The 22,235-nt window shown below is 41.1% G+C and overlaps 1 protein-coding gene across 19 annotated transcripts in view; it reads right to left on the bottom strand.

Annotated features, from left to right (window-relative positions):
- MAP2 (microtubule associated protein 2) overlaps nucleotides 1–22,235 on the bottom strand; it is a 242,021-nt gene that overhangs the window by 188,574 nt on the left and 31,212 nt on the right. The window lies entirely within an intron of this gene.

The following is a 22,235-nucleotide window of genomic DNA, read 5'->3' as shown; positions in this document are numbered from 1 at the left end:
GCCTGTTCTTATCTAAACTGAATATCCACAGAAAATCAGGTTCCACTGAAACACAGGCTACACTGATGGTTTCTGTCAGGATCAGAGTTTCACAGAAACAACTAAACCCCTTCTCCCTTTACAGAAAGATGATATGCAGGCAGAAGACCTTTCATGTATTTAGATCCACTACGGATGTTTTACCAAAACTTACAAAAAGGTAGTAGCAGCAACAACCAAAAGTACAAGGAGTCAGCAAACAAAGAATGTATGTAATATGACTTAATTTACTAAAAGCTTCCTTGTTTCCAGGAATCCCACACTTACACCACACAGTAAAAAATGATGTGCTTAAGAGGCTGCAGGCCACACTGATGGGACCTATAAATTGAATATCATGTACCACAGAAAAGCTTCAACAAGGAAGTGCCGCTGAGCAGTCACACAGGAGAATTCTCTCTGGTGCTACAGCTGTTTATTGCATGACCTTGGGCACATCCTTAACTACTTTGTGCTCTAGTTACTACCACATCTTACAATGAGTGTAATATCATCGCAACAGCATAAATGAGGATTAATTACTGCTTTGCTAATCCTGGGAAAGGCTGGGCATGGGAGAAGTACCTATAAAGTGCAAATTGTTGGTATTTATGAGTTGCATTGAATTGCTCAAGAAGGAGGGAGACCAGACAAACTTCCCTTCTCAGCTTCAAGCTGACAGCCAGCAAACACACCATTTTCCAGTACTATCACCCCTAATCAGCATGCACCCTAAATTAACTTCTGCCAGAATGTGGGCAACAAAAATCACAGCTGAACAAAGCTGTATAAGACGTTCACTGCTTGACAGGGAATGGGTGAGGAGATTTAAATGCTAGCAGGAATAAAAGCACTTTGTACATCTAGTCAACTTTGCTATGTCTCACTGTACTCAAGAGCATGGGGATTGTCACTGAAAGCAGTGGGAGTCTTGTTTCTGACTTTATCAAACTTAGAAATGAAGCGTTTCATTTCACAGAAAGGTAGTGAAGAGCAGATTCAGTGTCTTGCCAAAGTTCACATGAGGCAATGGCTGAATCATGAGCAGAAAGCAAGGATGCCGTCCTTACCTCCTGCTTTTAAGCATGGGGCAACTTTCTGAAACCAAAAAAAGACTAAATCTGTATTGCACACTGCTGTCACAACTGATGATAAAGATGAAGGTACAACCAGGAGAAAAGCAGAAGACTCATGATCAACTATTTGGTTTTTTCCTCCCAATACCAGAAAATGAAAAGTCAGTTCTTACAATATGCTGCCCAGGCGTGGTCCCTATTATCTTTGGTTAATTCCATATGTCTGAGAAGGAAATCAACTCTAAGCCGGTTAGACTTGCTAAATGAGATTTGTCTAAGGCCCCACCCCCAGGTGCACTGTCATGCACCAAAGATTTGGCATTCTTTAGGAAGATGCTGCTTGTCCAGGCACTGTTCATAATGGTCAGCAAAACACAACCACGTAACAACTCATACATAATATTCCTGTCTTGAGCAAGACCCCATTCAGCACCTCCTAATCTCTGAGGAACTCCTAGTCCATATCCAAAGCAAGACATGAGTAGGGAATGTACCAGCAGCATCCCTTTTATAAAGCTTCTGATAAGTGTACGATGGACAAGCACACAACCCTGACATCTTCAGCAAGCAGAACTTCCAGCACCTTCAAGGTCTGGTCCACAATGTTTAGATTAATCCTAATATCTTGGGTCATGATAGAAGGGAAACAGACTTGTTCCTAGCAAGATAATAGGGCTGTGAAACACCAATCAGACACCTGTTAACTTTTCTGAAACAGTTGCACTCAGTTAATTCTGCTTTAGGAACCTCAAGATATTCAGAATCACAACCCTGACTCATGCAAGCCTGTGGTGAACACCCAGGACACATTTAGGAAAAGACTACTAATAAATAAAGTACCATGCCAACTGCTTGACTCAGAGAAAACACAGTTAGCACTGCTACATGTTGGCATTTTGTCTTCTGAATACTTGTTGGCTAATAAAATCAGGAGTTATTTTTAAAGAAGATGACTATATTGAATAATTTATCTACCCCTTTCCTGTAACTACAGTGGCATTTGCTAATGCTCTCAGCTTTTATGTGAAGTTGGTGTTCCTGCAAGGAGACACACTAACAGATATGCTTAGCAAAGTCTTTCACTAACAGTTTTCCTGTAACATGCAAGACAAAAATGAAGTTGTCCAGTATTTCCCATCTTTCAGCCTACACCAGCCCTGAGAGAGGGGCATGTGCTACAAAGACAGCTGTGCTTATCCAAAATATCCACTGGCACAGCTGGACACATCAAGATCTCCTAACACCCTGGGTACACCTCATTTCAGAAGATGGAGATGGTTTGGCTAAAGGGGAGAAACTCTTTGAAAATCGGAAGGCAGGAGATGGATTGGGTAATGGTGATCATGAAATGACACCACCGACTATTCCAATAGAAGGAAGGAATGAGTGCAGCAGATTAAGGGTAGTGAATCTCAAAAAAAAAAAAAAAATTTCAAGCAACTCTGCACAGGTCAGCAGGACTTCATGAGAGGCCAAAAGAGTGCAGGAAAGCTAGAAGTGCTGGAGATGCAATAGAGATAAAGGTAAACTATGCTGTGGCAAAAGAAAGCTGGGACATAAGTAACTGCAGTGCTGACCAAAACAGAGATACACGTTTGAAGAATATTAAGAAGAGACTCATGTAGGTAAGTCAGCTGAAACAGGTGAAATTAAACTATTTTTTTTATTATGTGAAGAAGAAACAACAACGAACCAACCCCAAACCAAAACAACCACACACTAATGGATGAAACCACTGACACTGTGAACTCACAGGAGATGAGGGAAGTCCTAAAACGCTGCCTGAAGGTGCCCAGGACCACCATAAAAAGGAAAGAGGATGACGACCACACAGGGAACTAGAGACCTGTCAATCTAACTCAGATTCCTGAAACAAATTGTTAATCAATTATAAATACCCGGAAGATGGTTAGATGATCACAATCAGCAAATCTGCTTCTGTAAAGAAACAGCCAAGACAAACCGGTCTGATCTAGTTTTCTGTTACAGTATAGCATATTTACTGGAAAAAAGGCAGCACAGACATGCTATACTCTTCAGGGGTTTGAATGAGTTCTCAGAGGGGTCAGTCTGAGGCTCACTTCTTTGCAATATTTTGTGTGACTAGCCAGAAGAAGCACTGACCCGAGAGAGTTTAGAAGTATTTCATTATGTCCAAAATTGACACCATGAAAGTCAATGATGCAAAGTGCTGTAGTAATACTGCTGCAGAGGCAGCAAAAAGAACCATTTTAGCACACAGCTTCATCTACCAACATCTTAGTTGAAGCCCAACAGGCTGAGCCCAGGTACACGACTTTGTACAGGAAAGGCTGGAGTGAAAACCCACATTTCTCTCTGCTGTGCTGAGTCTTAGGTGGAGGGAGTCACACCCCACAGAAAAGCCAAGTAAACAACTGGATATTCAGCTTCCACAGTCAGATTTTCCAGAGCTCTTCTGTCAGAGCCATCAACCTAGTACTGTTAACTGTTGCCTGCAACACAGACATGCCTTAACACAGGAGATAATCCTCCAAAGTGTAACACTAGCAGTTGTTCAACATGTCTGAAAGACTTACAAAGGAGATTTAGGCTAATCTAACTAAAGTTAGGCACCCACTGAAGCTGTACACCACCTTCGCTGGAGAGTCACAAAGAACCAGGTAAACAGGACAGGGATATCTCAGGGAACTTGCCTCCACAACCAAGGTCTGCATCGTATCTCTTGCAATTCCTTACAGCCTTGTGCATTTACTTTTATTTGATCTGCCCACTGCAGACAATGGACAGCCCAAGATTTTTGGTTGTTTGCCTGCCTGCATGTGATGAAGCTGAGCAGCAGGGTCTGTGGATATACTCTGAAGGCCTCATCCCTGAAAATACACTAGGCCAATTCACATTTTGAACTCAGGTTCCTATTTGAAGCCTACCACTGCAGCCTGCTCACAGTGGTCTGTGTGAAGAAAGAACAAATGAATGTTCGTTTCTTTAAAAAGACAGAAATTTCAAAGCCCACTTTATCTCTAATTGGAGTAAGACTGTTCCTCATCTGCTATGGTACTTTTGATAGCATCTCTTACCATATTTCATGAAATGAAAAGTTTAATGAGTTCTAAAAACCCCACAATATTTTAGATTGTTTACATACGAAAAATGATCTATGGCTCAGAGCTGAAGAGGGAGTAACATAACAGATCTTGTGGGGCATCTTCCCTGCTGTGCAAAAAAGGAGCAGATACACTTTCAATATCGTTAATGGAAGCTGAGAGCCTAGTTTCCCAGGAGCTGTACAGAGCACACAGCCTTTCAACTTTAATCTCCCAGTTTCAGGGACAGGAATTCACACCGAAAAGTACACTGTGCACTGTCAGTACTTCTGCAGTGACAGAACCTCAAAGATTCTGTTCGGTTCTTTGACTGATCCCGTTATCCTTTTGCCATTTTTTAATGCTTAAACACATTTTCAAAGGTGCAACTCAACGCTCTGCAAGGGTACCAACAGTGCAAGAAAATATGTAATAAAAAAAAAAATATTTATTTTCAAGAGCAACTCAGTGTTGCTCTAACACTGCTCCTTTTCAAGTAAATTTTTCATCCTCTCATGACAAGGCACTTCTGTTAGTACGAACCTGCAAATTCTGAACTGCTTCCTATTCTTATTCACAGGCAATATCTTCCTCATAGCAATTCTGATTTCTAGGGACTTTATCCAGGACCTATACAGTTGCAAGGAGAATTAAACCACATCTTTTTATTACCTGCTTAGCCAATTTTCAATTTATTGGCATCAACACTGTAAGAGATAACATGGTTGGAAGCTTTCTGCAAGGAAAGAATTGCCTGAAACTTTTTCTTCTTCCATGAAGTTTCATACTCAAAAGCCTGACTCCTAGCTAGGACAGATCAGCACAGCTCTACCAAAATGCCAGGGAATGCCACTGATTCATAGTAGCTAAGGCTCCATCTTGGACGCATGTCTTGGGGAACCACAACATGAGTTGTTGCTTTCTCTGCAGTGATGAAAAGATGTTTGAAAAGTATCTTTGCTTTCTTCTGCTGCCAGAGAATCTACGTGTTCCCATTCTCTCCCTAAACCAAATCCTTAAGTGTTTCTCCTGTTACTCTCACATCTGGTCCCGAGACCACAAAGTCAATCAGAGCTTCACCACTGACCACCACTTGCCAACCAGATTACACACTCAGCCCTGCCAATCACAACTTTTCAAGAGGAAGCATTAAATGAAGAGCCTCCCTCTGTCTTGCAGACTGCTATTATTTTAACCTCCCAGTCTACAACCTTAACTTTCCCAATTCTTCTATAAGGCAAAGGATTAGTTATCCCAGTACAGAAGGGTAACTGAGGCACAGAGACATTACATTATGTACTGCAAGTTCCCAAGAAAATCTTTGAAAACACACATAGACCTCAATTCAGATGACATCTGTCACACAGCCTCAGCTGATGCTAAGGGTACTCATTAACAGGCTCACAGCAGCTACACAACTTTGAAAAGCCCATAAGCAGCCCTAGTTAAGGGTTTATAGTCGAAAAAAACCTCAACTACTGCCATAGGTAACTTCCTTTCAACAACCAGCAAGTCAAAGAATAATATAATGCAAAGCTTCAATAATACAGAGGGAAAAAAAAAAAAAAAAAAGCAGCCAAATGACACTTATTTCTAAAAATCAAGTTCAATCTAAAGTATTCATATAAGACATCAATGAGAGTTCTTCTGGAGTTTCCAAGTGTCACACACATGAAGGATTACTTGGGAAGCATATTTCTTAATTAGATAATGAATCAGTTCAGTCTGTGGTAACCTTAAAGATCTGAAACACTCAAATGGGCTGATTTGGTAAATATGAATCTTGAATAATCTAAAAAGACTCTGCCATTCTAGATAAGAAAAAAAGTTAAAGAATTAACTTTTCTGAGCAGTTTAAACTCCAGATTCCTGATGCAGAGATTTTAATTATAAGATCCTGGTGTCTTTCCATAGGACCTGCTCCTCAGTCTTGCAGAAATCAAAGCTACTCCAGGGATGAAGCAAAGGAGGACAGCTCTCTCTGACACCACAACTCAAAGGCACGTAATAAAGCAAGGACTGAGGATGGGGAAAGGAGTGTGCAGATGTGAGGAGGATGGCCTCAGAGTCAAACTGGGATGTTCTAGACAACTGTTTCTTTTCCAACCTCTGCCCAGGGTCTGCTCTCCCACCTGCATCTCTGTGCCCAAATTGCTCACACAGGGTCAGACCAGAGTGTTGCTGACGCCACAGTGAACCTGAGCAGCTTCCACTGGACACCCACAAGTAGGGCTACTTGGACTTCAGAAGTTTGTTCCACCTCTACAGTGTGAGTGCACCTCCATTTCACCGCAGGGTTCCGAAATGCAAATTCATAAACATGTGACACACCAAAATAATGTAAGAATGACTGATACGGAAAAGTCAGTCTTTTCAGAACAGTCTTATACAGTTTGCAGAAAACAAAAAGAACAAAGACACGCACTGAAAATACAGGAGAAAAATGAAAACACTAGGTGGCTGTTCCCAAATGGAGTAATATCCCTAACATACACTTAATGAGGCAGGAGTTCTGTGGAAACAAGTAATAATGTGATCCCATAATTAAAGACTGCTTTATAATACGTATGCAGAAGGCTGCCACAAAGACTGCACAAACACCCTTTATTCCAGTATTTCCTGAAATGAGCCATTTAACTCGGCAATGTTAAAAGGTTCCTTTAACAGCTTTTTCAGTCAGTGATACATCATCTAGATGTAACTGAGGTCAAGTGCATTAAGAATCTGAGTAACATTTTGTGCTTCAACATGACAAAAGAGGCACTGTCTGAGCTGCAAGAGCTGACTCGCACTCAATGTATTTCTATGCCCATACTAGAAACATATGCGTAAGCATAAAGAACTTGGAATTCATTAAAAAAAACTTTTAATTTTTTTTTTTAATTCTGAATAAAATATATAAATACTAAGCCTTTGGTGGCCTCTTAGTCCCTGTATGAATGAGACTGGCATCACAGAAACAGCACATTAACAACTCTACCCAGTCTAAAGGTTAACTGGGGAAGACAAGGACACATAGCAAGGCTTTCTGGGTGCCTCACCCAGAGACCTCAGCCACAAGTAACAATGGCAAACTGATTAAAATCTGGCTTAGAAATCCCACTTTTTACAGATTTATTAACTTTTAATTAGTAGGCACAAACATCATTCTAGTGTTAAATAATCCTTCCTTGAGAAGGGGCATGATCTCTATTGTATTTGCATTTCAGCCAAGGAAGAATGCACTTTTTCCTTTATAAGAAGGTCTGACACTCACTAACATAATTAATGAGCAGCTTTGAATGTGATCTTCCTTTAAAACCCTCTATTCAGGATCAGAACACTGTAATTACAGGTGCTGAGCAAAGAGCTTGTCTTAGTACATTTCAAAATGCTACATATATAATTCACCTCCAACTTTATTTCAAAGTAGAGATTTTCAAGGTTCAAGGGGCTTTCAGAATGGAGGGCTTTGATTTAATAGGGGCTGGTCACTGAAAGCAGATACTCAGAGAACTGCTCCAACAGCCCTAAGCTGACCACTCTGGCAACTGTTCTTATGAGCAAAAAAGAAAACTGGGCTCTGACACAGAAAGCTGTGATTCTTGAAAGTAATCTTTTCTCATGCACGCAGCCCTACTAACCTCACTGGGTCCTATCACATAACCCTTTGTAAAACCAAGATATCCCAAGCACAGGGATCATGGGATCACATGCAACATTTTGGCTGACACTTTTTTGTTCTGGAATAGTCTCTTTGACAGCATATTTTTTCAAAAGATACAAGGAAAGCACTTGGGAGCAAGCAAGTGCAGCTACAGCATTAACTAAATTAGACCACACTTGTCAGAACTCTAGACCATGTATTGATTTGAGACAGAGAAGGTGTCTGACAGGGCATGCAATGTTAACGTAACCACACAGGCAGAGGCCACTTGAAGTAATTACATTCAGGACCCACATCAAAGAGAGCAGAGGGTTTATGAAAGCTGCACATGTTCTGGTCCTCAATATTGGAGTGTGCAGATACACATGCATGTATATGTGTCTGTATATATACACACAGAGTAATTAATTTTTTTTTTTTAAAGGAAAGTACATGGATAAGGAAAGGCAGCCAGGACATCTGAAGAGCAAGTATATTAAAAATTAAACATCCTATTCAATTCTAGTAGGTTCTAAAAGTATTTTCTGAGCATTGGCTCTCAAAAGCACAAGATTGCCACTGAATCAGAATGACCACTTCCACTCTGTAAGGCAAAAACCAAGAGCACATTTGATTTGAGCCTTCATACATGTCAATTTACACCTGCAAAGCATGTAGCCACATGGTCCCAATTTTAAAGAGGTTTAATTTATTTCTAAATCCTGTGTTACCCTAACTCTGACAGTGAGTCCTTCTGCAGTGGTTGAAGTGCACACCATCTCAGGATAATGCCTTGTGCTGGCTGCCAAAGACTGAATCAAGCTAATCAGCAGTGTGCTGTTGCATGCTGATGTTGACACTTCAAGGAACCGCAAAATACTCAGTTCAACTCATTAATCCTTTAATGCTGCTTCCCATCGATCACAGAGTTCACTGTAATTGCAGGTTTCAAAAAGCACCAATAAGATTATTAACAGAGCAATACAGAGGACAGCACAACAAGAAAAGGACTTCAGATGCCACATCATTTCTATGCAAAGCCTGTACTAATGATGCATATGAGGACATTGCAGCCAATGTCAAACCATAGGCAGAATTACCTGCATGTGGCCCACAGAGGTACAGTAGGTCAACAAGCTGCAAGAGCACACTGAAAGCAAAAAATCATTTCTGAGATGCAATATCAGTCCCTAAGTTTAGGTACAGGCACCTCATATTAGAAAGGTTGAGTCCAGAAACTCCACTGCTGACCATTCAGTCACTGGACGTTTAAGCCAGGGACCCAGTTCCAGTGCCCACCTCTGGTGAAGCTCTGCCTCCAACAAGCCCGCTCTGACCCTGCTGAACAGACCCTGCTACACACCGGCGTTGCTGGAAACTCGACTTAATGACTTTGCAGTCTCACTGCACCCTTCCACGCTTGCAGCTAGTTTTTCTCTGCTATATATAGTGAGCATACAGTTCTTCAGGAAATAATTTGCTGTCTCTTACTGGTAAGTCCCATCATCCAATTTTCAGTTTCTGTCTGCACTATACTGGCTTTTTCTCCTGTTCACCCCTTCTAACTTACTTTACAGCATTTCACAATCCCTCAGCAATGCAGACAAATTGCTTCCTACTGTCATCCTTCCATCACTCTTCTTGAATAACATTAATGAGACATACACTAGGCTTTGGGTAGCTGGACACCCTTGGCCAAGACAAATTGAGGCAGACTCAGGCAAGACTCTTTAGGGTGGCAATTTATTTGAAAATTATATAGAGCAAATAAGTGCATGCTCTTCTGTTCAAGTCTCAGGAATTTTCCCATGTCCTTCCCTCATGTGTTAAGAGTGGGATCTTACCCACACACACTGACCCCAGGAATACTGTAGGATATATGGTCCCAGCATAAAATCATGGAACACATCAAGAGGCATGTACGCTGTCTTTACTCCACCACTTCATGGCAGTGTTTAAAATCAACTGTCTTTGGCTAGGATACTCAGTGCTCAAGCACCTGTCATCATCCACCAGGACAAACCACACTGTTCCAGAATTTCTCCCTCAGGTTTCAATCCTCAGCAGGTTGCTCTGCAAATACACCACTCTCCTCTCTGATTTCCCACTGTCTCCTTGCAATCCTCAAGTAACTTTCCCCCACACCACTTAACTGTAGCAATGCGCTGGTGTAAGGCCAGCTACCATCACCCTTGTCAGCACCTTCTCTTACTGCTTCCAGAAGTCCCGAGGAACATGTAAGTCAAGTGCTGTAACAACAGAGGGGTACTATCATCACCACCAAACAGAAAAGGCACAAGATGTCCTGAGTTTTTTTCCTCACAGTCCCAATGATTTCTCTGCTTAGCACTGACATCTCATCTCAACTTGTTCCACCTTACAAAGTTCAAGATACAAACATTCATAAGTTAGATACAAAAATTACCTTCCCAGTCAGGTGACTGCAAAGTCCTACCATCCGTAGCTCTCAGGCAGTCATAGGATGCGTGCATTTGAGAGGCAAAATTTCCGTGCTAAAGCCCTACAGATAACGCTGCATAGCCATAATTATCTCACATTGGAGTCTTCTGCACTTGACCATGGAAGAAAGAGCATTCATTAGAGCAAATAACCAAGCAACAATCAGCAAACATCACTCAAGCCAAATGCAGTCATGGGTACAGTGAGTTGATGATGTGTTTAAGGCTAGAGCCTATTTTGCACTGCCCCCAGCTCAAAGGCAAATATGCCAGCAGTAATGGTAACTGAACCAAAGAACTGGATAATTCTGCCCTAAGGAAGGAACATTTGGTAAAGGTTGAATCAAAAGCCAGAACATCCCCAGTAAGAGAAAACTTCAGCACCTGCTGTTAAAGTCAGTCAAGCACCATGAATAGACCTTATTAAGCACAGATGATGCACCTGGTCTAGGCTCAGCAGAGGAAGTCATCACGATAGTATGGCAGGCCTAACATCACTGCAGCAGAACAAAGCAGTACTGCAGGCAAGCACAACAAACAACCGCCCATTCAGCATGCAAGACTTGGTTGTGTGGTCACAGCCTGTGAATTTTCTTTCATTCACATTTACTCAGCAAGTATCAGCCTTAAGACAAGACACAGAAAAATACAACTTCCCAAATGAGACCATAAATCAAAAATTAAACAAGGTAAACAAGACAAGCAAAGCGAATACACCTCACCATCCCCATCAGTGAACACTCTCCACCTTTCCTTTTCTTGAAGAATAAGAGATGTATAAATAAAAAAGAATCTACGATTGCTGGGGGTTTTATTAATTTCCACATGTTTGATCTTTACAGGAAAATCATTCTCATCATCTTACCCAGTGTTAACTCCAGTGATATGAACTGACAGCTTTGCTTTTACCATTCATATCTGTCCAGGACAGCAGTTCTGGTTCCTATCCAACACTTAAAATATTCACCTATATATTCTACCCACATCCATCTCAGAATCTTCTTAATTATTCAGTAATCTGCTACAACAAGGATTTCTTTACAGAAGATCTGTTAAACATGATATATATGGAATCCATTTCAATAAAGGATTTATTTTCTTGTCAGATTAGAAAATAAATTGATAAAATTACTCTTGCTTTCCAAGATAATGGATGTGTTACACCAATTCTTTAGACTTTGTAGCTTTAGGGTAGAAATTTTTAAAAACATGGTAGCACCTGGACAGACCACAGAATGCAAATTCCTAATCACCTTTCAAAAAAAAGCACACCTTCAAATATTCCGTCCCTTTTGAAGAGGGTAACATGACCCAAGATCTGGAATTTGGGATTATAAACCATGTTCTTCGATCACACAATTCATCAAGCAAAATCTAAGAGATTTCTGCAACTAAGAAGGGAAAAGCTGTATCTTGCTGCACAGAAAGGATCTTTTCCTTGCACATATATTTGGACACTTTGCAACTGACCCACTAAGGAGGTTATACATATAGACTGACCATCTCAAAATGAAGTGCTGGCTGCTTCTCTGCAGAACCACATGCTGGATATCCTTCCCACTCATCCCTTCCCAGTTGTCTGGAAAATCCTTGTAGATTTACAAGAGCAGAGACCACAGCTATCCAGCTAAACACGCAGCAGCAGCTTTTGGATGACTACCAAATACATCTTTACGCGGGCCAGGGAAAACCGTCCTGAATCCCAGTGTGGGGGCCTGCCTTACCCCGAGATTTTCCACTTCCATCGCACTGCGGTAAGCGCAAAGCCACTGGGACACACCACCACGGGCAGTGGGAGCGGGCCTGGCCTGGCACGGAAGGGCATCCTGCACTAAGGTGGCTACCAAGCACGCGGGAAGGCAACCACCTCTTGCAGCGACAGCCTCCCAAAGGAAAATACAAGCAAAAAGGGGGTTGTGGCCAGGATAATCCTGTAATCAAATAAACTCTTAACAGCTCTCTGGTGGAAGAACTATGCACCTTTTATGAAAAATTATAAATTAAATCTGCTTTTCGGGGTAATTTTTTCTCTACCTCATAAAAGATTTCAATTTTTCTTTGAAGTATTTTTTAAAAAGTTTAAAGTCCATCAGAGTGGCCATCTTCCAATTAAAAAAATTTTAATGACTGAGTGGAATTGGTAACATTTAATCATTACTAAGGTTTTTAACACAACAAAAGATGACATTGGATTTCTTCCCCTAATTGCAAGTACCTCACCTTGAGCTTCGAGAGCCTTGCCCATCTACTAAAGTAGATGCTCCATAATAAGCAGCTAAACTTCCAAATTGCCTAATATTGCAGTAAAGCCTATGCACAAGAACTATGCTTTATAACAGGAAGAGGAGGAGCCTATCAATTGTATGTGCAATTTCCAGAAAACATTATATTCAGCATTAAATATTCAGAAAACAGCTAAGGAAGAATAACTGGAGTAACCAGAATACTCATTCAAATTGTGTACGACAAGGGGAAATAAAGAATTTTCATATGACGATCTGTTTGACAATAATATAATCTTCAATGCTGTTTTCCAGCAATATACAGGAAAAAAAGGCATAATTCTATTTATTATTATGTTAAAAACAATGTCTGTGCTTGCAAGCTTCCTTGAGAAAAGGTGCACAAAGTGCTCCTTTTTCTGCAAATGCCAAGGGGAAAGAAAAGACAAAGTATCTCCGTACTTTCTGCATCACTATCATGCTGTAACCAAGAAGGCTAATTAATAGGTCTGCCTCAGCAGGTGTCATTAAAATACTACTTTTTTTTGTTATTCATCAGGATAGGCTTACTGAATTTTTACCCATTTAAAACTTTCAAGTAAATACATGAGGATGAATTTTTTGGTAAATCTAGTTTTATCCAGATAGAAAAAGCAACCATGGGAACACAACTTCTTTCAAACATGTCTTGCCTTACAGGTACAACAGGCAAAACCTTGAAAAAATTTATTACTCCGTAAGATATAACCAGCAAACGCTTTCCATTTTGACTCACATCCCCTTAATTTTAAGGGTTGCTTGTTTTTCTTTGACCAGCAATAAAAGATTAAGAATTTCTGAATTTCATGCCATTTGAAAACAGTGTGAAAGTAGTTCAGTCAAAAGAAAGAAAAATTTGCAAAAATAAAAAAAAAGTCATTTCCCCTAAATTTTGGTGGTGAAAGTTTGCCATCCTTTTCAACCCGCAGAAATATTTATATTGTTCAAGCCATCCTCATTATTGTACATAAAATCAATTTCAGCAACAATGCTTTACTGTATCTTTTAATCAAGATATTTATCGGTAATGATAAGATCCTGTTGCCATGGAAAGAAGAATTTACATTACTAGATAAATTTTAAAATACAATTTTTGAAACTTGACCATCAGACGCAAGTGTTTTAGATTCTTTTCTAAATTCACTCCTATAATAACATGACAAACTGTGAAAACATTCCCAACCGTTTCAGCATTACGTACATCAGACGTGGCAAAGAATGCTATCCACATGCTCTCCTTTAGCCTGCTTTTTGCACACAAAAGCCAAACACGTTTAGAGTTTTCAGGATCTTTGTTTTCTATTTTATATATGGTTCCTGACAATGATCTCAAGTTTCCCCAGTGGAATTCCTCAATTTCTTTATCAAACACAGCAAAGTTTTAAAAGGAGATTCTGTATTCAAATCATCAAAGGAGTTTACTTTGCAAATAGCAGCTTTCTGGGGAAAATGTATTTTATTCAGTCCTTATGTTCTTCTCACTTTGTTGTTGATGCTACTTAATTCACCACAAATAGATGCTTGACAAGTGTCTTGCCCTCTACCCCAAAGAAATGTTTTGAAACTAGAAAAGATATCAGTACTTTGATGGGGTTTTTTTCCTATGAGAATTTGCAGTATGTTATACAGTAGCAACCTCACCAGCTTAAAGAAAAAAATCTCAGTGCAGTACAATGGTAGAGTGACAGAGACAGTCATAACTCCTCCTCACCCACCTTCTTTATGGCATCTCTATCAGGTTGGCAATAGATGAGGACAGAGCAGGGCAACCCCACGCAGACAACACAGCAGGAAAAACTGGGTATTCCTCAGGGCAATCACTTCAGAGCTGGGAACCTGACTACAGCTTTCCTTTCCATTCTCAAATGAGAATCAATAGAAGGAAAGATAAGACATCTCTTAGAAATGCATGTATTAACCTTATATTTTATACATTTAAGTGCTACATCTTTTATGTTCTGTGCTTTTCTAAAATACACAGAGTTTTTGCCTCTAACTATCATATACTACAGTCTCAGTGCTTGGGACAGCTGGGATATTCTATTTAGTAGTCATTTCTTGATCCTTCCATCATTTTCCTGTTGGCACAGCCACTCTTAGCCATTCAGGCAGCCACAGTATATTACAGCATCTTTTTTCCCTTTATCTTGAATGATCAAAATTATATTTCAGAAGTACACAATAAATATATTTAAAAGGAACAACAGACATTTGAATTATAAAATAAACAAGAGGTACTGGCCCAATGCTACACCACCATTCTGGGTGTGAGAAGTGCATCCTGTATGGCACATCACCTGTTTTCCACCACTGTTTACACCTTCAAATGGTCTTCCCAGCATGTTATTCGTTATGAATTTGATTTCTCTTTAGGCTTATTTGAGAGAAAGCCTCAAAGTGGACCAGTACAAACTGTTTCAGCTGTCAACTCCCAAAACCAACGCTGACATTGGTGTTTGCCTAGCCCTCTCCCTGTACCAGCAGTATATGCCTCCAAAGCTAAAAAAAAAAAAAAAAAAAAATCCAAAGCAGTGCTACTGCAGCATAATCTATGTTGATACCTACATGATCTAAAAGGTAGGGTCTGAAATGCAACCAAAGTAACTCACTGGCTTTCAGAGTCCTTATCACAACTGTACGCAGATGCCTCACTGCTTCCAAGTCACTCTGGCAGCAGAACAGACCAGACCGGTGTCCTGTGTGACAAAATCCTAAGGTGTGTGACAAAACCCTAAGGTGGCTGCTCTGACCACACGGCCCAGAAGCACATTTGGCACTGCACCCCAGAAGCTGTACAGCTGCATTAGGACAACATTTGCTCACAGGGTAACTGCCTTCACATCTTCATTAATATCCCTACTTCTGGGTCTTGGACTACATCAAGGATCTCTGCATCATACAGCATGCCACTTCACTAGCCAGACATGGTCACCCAAATGGAGTTTATATACAAAACAAGGACTAAACCTGGCTTTCCAGGGTCCAGGTGCAATTCAGTGTACTATTTGTTAGAGCAGAACTCTAAGCCTTGGCTTTTACTCTTTCACAGAACTTCAGTGTAACAGAATACAGTTCTCTGTTAAAGCACGCAGACTGTTAAATAGCGCTCGTCCTTGTTCAACTTAATTTGCAAAATCCCAAATCCAGTTTTACAACTGATTTTTAAATGCATCTGTCATCCAGTGGACAACATCTGCTGCACATCGCTAAGACGTGCTTCCGCTGTACAGGAAAGGAGACTGGTACTGCAGCTGCCAGCTTTGCAACTGCTTTGGTTTTCAGCTAAGAAGCAGGTCTTGGCCAACACACGACCACATGGCATGTGCACAAGTAAAACTAGTTGTGTCAGTGCAAAGCAAAGCCCAGCAATAACCCAGTCATGCACAGAACTTTTCGCTAGTCCTCCCTGCAAACACGACTCCTCATCTAGCTCTCACTACCATGAAAACAACCATAAGGCGATTAAAGCACAGATGTCTCACTGCCTTCCTCTCCCCACCCTTAAAATCTAACTACTAGGCTGTCCTGATTTATACTGAAAAAAATTCCTTGTTTGTCATCATATACTACCCCCGGTGACATCAAGAATTTTGAACAAGTCTGTGATTCAAAGATGACGGAGAACAACTAGATGCAACATTTGAAGGGGAAAACTCCTCTCCCTTTCAAATGCAGATAAAATACAAACTGATTTAAACTAATATAAACTTAATTAGACCTTGTAATAGCTAGGTTAAAATATCATGAGAGTCCTCTTTGGGTGTCCAGGGCTGTCTGGCATATTTAGGCTAATGAGCATCATTTATTACTCTTCGACCTCTCTTTTCAAGAGTGGCCAGCCATGTGCTCGCTATGCTTCTCCATCTGGGGCAATGACAGGACATGGGGCTGTTCAACAGAATGGGACCAAAGAACCAACACTATGGGAAAGGGGGCAGAGCAGTTGGGAGACAGTATGGCAAAACACCAAGAAAGAGAACAATAGAAAAAGGAAAAGGTAACATTTTTTTATGCAGAAGAGAAACAACTCCTGCAGGTCCTCTGATAAAAAAAATTCCTTTCAGTAGAAAGATGCGCCACAAGGATTAACTTGAGAGAATGCGTGGGTATGGTACAGTGTGATGAGCAGCTGGTGCAACATCACGCCTCATTACCCGCCAGTGCTAATGTGAACACCTCACACCTGGTCCTCAGTCATTTTGGAGCAGAGTTCACAGTTCTGCTGTTAGCACAGAAGCTGTTGCAACCCAATTCTTAAGAAGTACCATTAGCCAAAGATGCAAATTTCAGCCCCTCTGAAAGCAATACCAGTAAAGGACAGCTCTAACCAGCTCCGGGGAGAAATGACCTTCTGCTGCCCTTCAAAGGCATCTATCCCCCTTCAAGGGAGGTAGTATACATGCAGGCTGGGAACAACGGAAAGCAAACATCACAAGCATTTCACTGATGTGTGGGGATAGCAGGGCATGGCAGTCAGCAGGTCTGGCTTCTACACAATACATACACACACTCCCAAATAACTCTGGGTGAATCGGTACCCAGTGCCCCTCCATCCTTGTTCTACTTTGATGTCAGTTGTCCAGAACAACAATCTGCAGGTCACCACAAGTCTTTATCTTGTCTAGCCTTGGCACCCTCCCTTGCAGCATGTAGATGATGCTACAGCACAACTAGTTTCATAGCAAGGCCACTCAGCATCCAGCATCAATGTATGCTACCTGAAAACTTAAGTCCCAAGTTCAAGAGTCACTTAAACATTTCTCAGCCTTGCTGCAACTCACCAGACTCCACTTGACACCTCTCTGCAGGCACTAAGATTTCCACAGAGCCACTCCACTTCTCCTATATTGGCTGAATAAAAAAGGCAAAGTTCTGTTTTAGGAGCTAAACATCATCTCCGAGCCCAGTAAAAAAAAAACAAACCCAAACATAAATATGTACCCTGGAACATATTAGAACATACTGTAAATACTGATAAAATTTGGGTTTTGCTGCCCTCAGTGACCTTCTGTCCTAAATTAGCTGCTGAAATCCAAACTGATTTTCTTCTCTGTTCTTTTGGCTTTCCAACAGTTCTGACAGTCCCATTACCACTGCCTTGTTTATCTCCTACTCGTGGCTTCTCATCTGGACAAATATTTATTTTCAGTTTTTCTTAATTGTGTATGCAGTTTTCATTACTACCAGAAGGCACTTCAGAAGGATAAACAATAAATTCTGTGCTCATTTGACAGACACATTGCTTTGTTTTCCACTCTATTTAGGAAGGGAAAAAAATTATTAACAATCGTCAATTATTCTTCAGCTTCTCTCCCAGGAATTGTATTACCATCTCATTTACAATAACATTTATGCCCTTAAGCCCAATTAAGAATTGGTTTCATGGATTATAGCTCCAAGAAGATCAGAGTATCAGAGGCCCAAACGAAATTACTTATCTCCTTGGAAAATAAATCTTCTCACAAACTTGGGATGCACATCTGGCACAGTCCTGTCAGTCTTACTCAAGAACATCAAAATCTACAAATATGCTTATCAGCAGAAGACTATCTGTGCAGACACACAGTTTGTATTTACGGTATCAGTAACACACTAAAGGATTGCAAGCCCAGGCAATCAGTAGTTCTATAATGCCCCCTTGTAAGAAATCCCCTAATATTTTCAGACTTTTACCCAGTATGGGGAAAGAAACTTATCATTCAGTCAGTCCTAAATTCTTATTTTTAAACAAGTAAGAAGCATTTCTGGCTTTGTAGTGTCAGGAATTACATATTTGAGGTTTCAGGCTCTTAAAACATATTTAACTGTGCAAACAAACACAAAATCCCAAAACCAATGAGTGGAACTCATTGGTCATTATTTCCTGCAAGAACCTGACCCATAGTGAAAAGGCAGTGAAACAAAGCTACTATATCTGAACTGAAATCAGTATTTAATAGCAGAAAAGTAGCATCAAACCAGGAACAGCAATACAGAAAATGAAGAATTATTTGATGCAAATGCAATTCATTTAGTATCATGACACTTAAAAATTATGTTTCACTTACCATTCACAGAAGACCACTTTTACTGCCTGCGGCACACTAGGGTTTTTTACCATAATATAATTAGTATCAGTGAAAATAAACTTATCATCCTGTTAAGAAAAGGTCAATGGTATGCAACAACTTACCAAGCGTGAAAATAAAATGCTATCAGGCAAATTTTTTTATACCAAACATGTCACGGAGCCACAGATGAAATCAGGGCCTCGCTTGAGTCATGCGCTGTATCATAAATACTGTAAGGACTTCTTTTCTGAAGAGTTTCTCGTTTAAAGACACCAAACACACACCCCCACTCCCACAGGGAGCAGCACAGCTCCCAGCAGCACCTGCCTAAGCAGGGAGGACAGGGAGAGGTGAAGGCAGAGGTCCTGATACTTCTCAAACCTCCCAATTCCTCCTCCAACACAAGCACACCTCCACACACCACAGCTCCTGCCTAAGGCAATACCCAAATACTACATGTTTAGGAAACACCAACTTAGGTATTTTTAGTAGTGACCCAAGCAATGTTAGCACAATAAGAAAGAGCACACGGGAGAACTAATTAAATATCTCTACCATGACACAGTAGTTTTGTTTGTTTTCTTGTTGTTGGTTTGGCTGGTTTTGGTTTGCTTCTTCAACATTTGTCTTTGGGTATCATCCATCTATTCAAATACAACTGCAAAGGATGTATCAATCTTTTTTGTGTAGTAATAACACTTGGACAGCAGAAACAAACAAACATTTTACTCCCAACAAATGTACTAATACTGAAAAAAGTAAAGTGCTCCTGGCTGAATTTCAGTAATTTAAGCAAACAGACCCTTAGTAGTTAAACACCACACTGCCTATAGGCAATGATGTCTGTAAGAAGCCCTTTAAAACAAAGTTTAGATCTCTTACTCTATTCCCTTTCTCATTCACCAAGACAGATAGAAACAACTGCTTCTAGAGAATTATTGCTGTGGTACTTCCCCAAGACAGAGAAGCAATGTGATTTGTTCAGGGAATATGCTACAGCAAATTTTCTAAAACCCCATTTTGCCATGACATGAAGCACAGGGTCTGCTGTGATACAAGGAGGCTCCAAGGTCCATACCTGTTGGGCTGAACCCCACTGAGAGCCCCTGTGAACACGGTCATTTTAACTACAATGTCTGCCTGTTTCGGTCTTCAGAAGACATAAATGAACTCGGGCACAGACAGGTGTGACATTATGGTGCCTGATAATGGCCTATGGACCTGTCTCAAGCTGCGAAGTGTAAGAAAGCACAGAACAGCACCAGAGAAACGATGCAGACTAATTTTGTCTGATTAGAACCTATCACATAACATTTCAGGGGTCAGCAAGATCTCTGCTCTGTTAGAGTGACAGACACACAAATACCATGTTCATATGTTCACATGCCATGTTCATTTGCTAAGGAATACTGGGCACGGCTCAGACCTGGCAGAGAGCCCAAGCGCAGTAATGCACTGGAACGAAGAAATCATTGTGAAAGCAATAAATCTTAATAATATTCTAATATGAGCCACAAATGAAAGGTGCTGTTTATCTCAAGCACTTTTTAAGAGCTTCTGAAAGATGTTTTCAACCTTTAAAGAAAGACATTTTGCAGTCTAAGCATTTCCATAGCACATTTCCAAGGAGGTACTGAGACACAAACCAGAAGCTGGTCCTGCTCCTCTGTTTTTCTCGCAGGCTCATGTACTTTTCACATCCTGCCTTGCAAAAGTCAGCCTTAACCAGGCAGAAGAGATTTAACCTTGGCACAAGCTACAACAACTGCCAGCAGCTTCAGCTTGGTAAAAACATTTGTCACCCACAGACTGGCCAGAGGAGAAAAAAGTAACCTATGATCAGTGGACATGTTCTGCTGCTGCGAGAGAATAGCTGCAGTGCAGAAACAGCTATTTTGGTCATAAATTGCATGCAGACCCTGTGGTTGTTCAGCAGCTGAGCTGTTCAGTGTCAGAAACAAAACCTGCCTCTTCCTATTTTTGCTATTATCTTCCGTTGACCCATTTGGGCCTGTGTGCCTCCCCTCTTCAGCAAAAACAGTACAGCTCTTTCCCTGGCACCGAAAACTGACTCTTTGCTAGGCCAAGAACATCACATAGAGGAATCACTTTTAACAAGCTGATATGACATACAAAGATAGTAGAAAAAAAATCCTATTCTGTTTCAGAAAGCTACTCTGCCAGTTTTGTACATCCACTGATGTTCCCTCACTGTTCTTCACAACCCCACCCATATGTAAATATAATTATTGTTCAAAAACTTACAGCAAACTCCCCAGAGGGTGAGCTGGGATGGAGGGAAGACCTGCACACCTGCTTTACTCTCTCTGCTGCACTCAAAGTCAATGCTAGAACTCAAACTGATGGTTGCACAAGTCACACCAGAGCTGACTACCCTCAGCACATCTGATCTTTGTCATCGGTTTCCATTCAAGAGGCCATGGTCTTCACACAGAACTAGAATCACAGAATACTACACGTTGGAAGGGCCTCTGGAGGTCTCTAGTCCAAGCACTTCTCCCAGGCAGGTCACCCAGACCTCACCAGTTGAGCTTCAAAATACCTCCAGGACCGAAGAGCCTACAACCCCTCACAGTCTCTGTTCCAGTGTTTGACCACCCTCATGGTATAAAAGTTTCTCCTGTATCTACCTGGAATTTCCCCTGTTGCAACTTTTATCCTTTGTGCTGGTCACTTCATCATGCACTTCTGAGAAAAGTTTGGCCACACCTTTCTATACCCTCCCTACCCTCAAGGTAGCTGAGGGTAGCATTGAGACTCCTCCATAGCCCCCTCTCTTCCAGACAGAAGAAGAACATTTCTCTGTCTCTCCTCATACCTCATTGTCCCCTTAATCACCCCAGTGGCCCTCCATTGGATTCATTCCAGTCCATATCGATGATGTTCTTACACTGGGGAACCTCAAACTGGACATAATATTGCAGATGTGAGCTCTCATACTGAGCTGTGATTCTAGAGATCACCTACCTGAAGGGTGGGCTGGAGTACATTTCAGCCAAAACCAATGTACTTGTAATTCTGCTTTTCACAGAAACTACAGAGTGGAGCTCCCAAAGATGGGTAAAAGATGCCCATCAGAAATTCTGATTTATCTTCTGTCAAACCTTTGCTCTTAACTCATTTTGCAGCAAGACCTCTGCTCCCATCATGAAGCGTTTTGGAGATTCCACCGTGTTTCCGCTGGCCTGAAAGCTCACCTGCACACACCCTCATGCAGTATATTACATCTCAACAAAAGCGTGTATTTTATGGGTACAAGCTCCAGTTTAGAGCAAAATCTTACTGGGAATCAGCACAGTATCTCCCAAGGATACATATACCACTGCTATGGAATTTTCCAGAGCTGCAGTGGGACACAGAGTTCAGTCTATCAGCACTGCCTGCTGGGACAGACTCTACTTCTCACACAGAACGGAGCAACCATTTGAGCTCCCAGCGGAGGGACTCCCTACCAAGAAGAAAACATAATAGAACTTCCTGAATTGACTCAGAAAGCTGAGCCCAAGTTAAAGGAAAAACTCTCACCAGATTCTGAAAACAAACTTGAGTCTTTGTGCAGCAAGAGCATCTAAACGGCTGGAGAGGTCGGTCTAGTGTCACGTTATCCGTTTAGCTAATTACAAGTCTGGAAGAGGAACACATTTCACGTATTTCTGATCC

This window comes from Strix aluco, chromosome 6 (genome assembly GCF_031877795.1).
Source record: "Strix aluco isolate bStrAlu1 chromosome 6, bStrAlu1.hap1, whole genome shotgun sequence".
NCBI classification, from domain to species: Eukaryota; Metazoa; Chordata; class Aves; order Strigiformes; family Strigidae; genus Strix; species Strix aluco.
This window is presented reverse-complemented; position numbering and strand designations above follow the sequence as displayed.